Source organism: Octodon degus, unplaced genomic scaffold (genome assembly GCF_000260255.1).
Source record: "Octodon degus isolate 3935 unplaced genomic scaffold, OctDeg1.0 scaffold00033, whole genome shotgun sequence".
NCBI classification, from domain to species: Eukaryota; Metazoa; Chordata; class Mammalia; order Rodentia; family Octodontidae; genus Octodon; species Octodon degus.
Window position 1 is genome coordinate 2,644,085 of NW_004524609.1, and position 1,136 is coordinate 2,645,220.

Sequence of the window (1,136 nt, forward strand, 5' to 3'; positions counted from 1 at the left end):
GGGAGGGGGAGCTCCAGAGGGGTCCCAAGAGCGTGGCAGAGAGTCTCACTCACGCCACATGCTTGGCTTTTGGGTCCGGAGAGTTCCCATGGGCAGGCACACCCTTCTCTCCTTCTTTTCCTTGTCCTTCGTCATTCTCCTCGCCTTTTTTCTCTTTCTCTTCCTCTTCTTCTATTCTTCTTTTCCTTCTCCTCTTTCTCTTCCTCCTTCCTTCTCCCTCTTCCTGTCTCTCCTGCTTTTTCTGCTCTTTCCCTTCTTCCTTCTTCCTCCTTTTTTACCCCTTAGGTGAGACAAGATTTCAGAGAGGGTTCGAGATAAACATTTTTCTTCAATCAGGTGTGCAGCCAGAATGGGCTGGAGTTGATGATATCCCTTCCATTATATTGGTTAGTCTCTGATAAAATTATTTCTCCTAAAAAAAATATGTCTCCTAAGAACAGGCATTGTTAAGAAAAATAACATGCTCTGGTTTATGCCAAAGTGATTACTTTTTCCCTTCCACTTGCTGGAAACACAGGAGATTTTCTTTAGTATAGCTATTTTATAGGTCAGATTCACAGATAATAATGGGGAACCTTCAAAATTCAATCAATCCCCGTGACATTTGTATCTCAGGCTTGTCTACACTGAGCCTCCAATCTATCAATTACAGTTCCGATAAGATTTCTCCTTTGGTAAATAGTGATTCTCTATGTTCACCTGTCTCTTCAACCTCTAGAGCAGAGTTTACATTGTGATTTTACTTCTTTGGCAACTCTGAGACTTGATGATTTTTTTCTGGTGGCTAAAAACTAATCTGGCAAGCACTAGTCTGGCTCCTTCATAATATTGTATTGGCATTATACATTGTTAGTGCAAGCATGTGTGCAAGAGGTAGGACTGAGGCAGCAAGAGAGTGAAGAGGGACCAGATTTGCTTTTTATATCTACCTACGCTCATAGGAACTAATCTGTTTCTTCAGGATCAGAAAGTATCCCTTAGCAGGAGTTATTATGACCCCGTCACCTCCTATCAGGCTCCACCTCTTAAAGATCTTTCAGTCTGACCCATAGGAAAAGGCCATTTGGTAGATTAAAACAGTGATCAGCAATTTTATACTGTTTTTCTTTTTTTTACAACAATATATATATTATTTT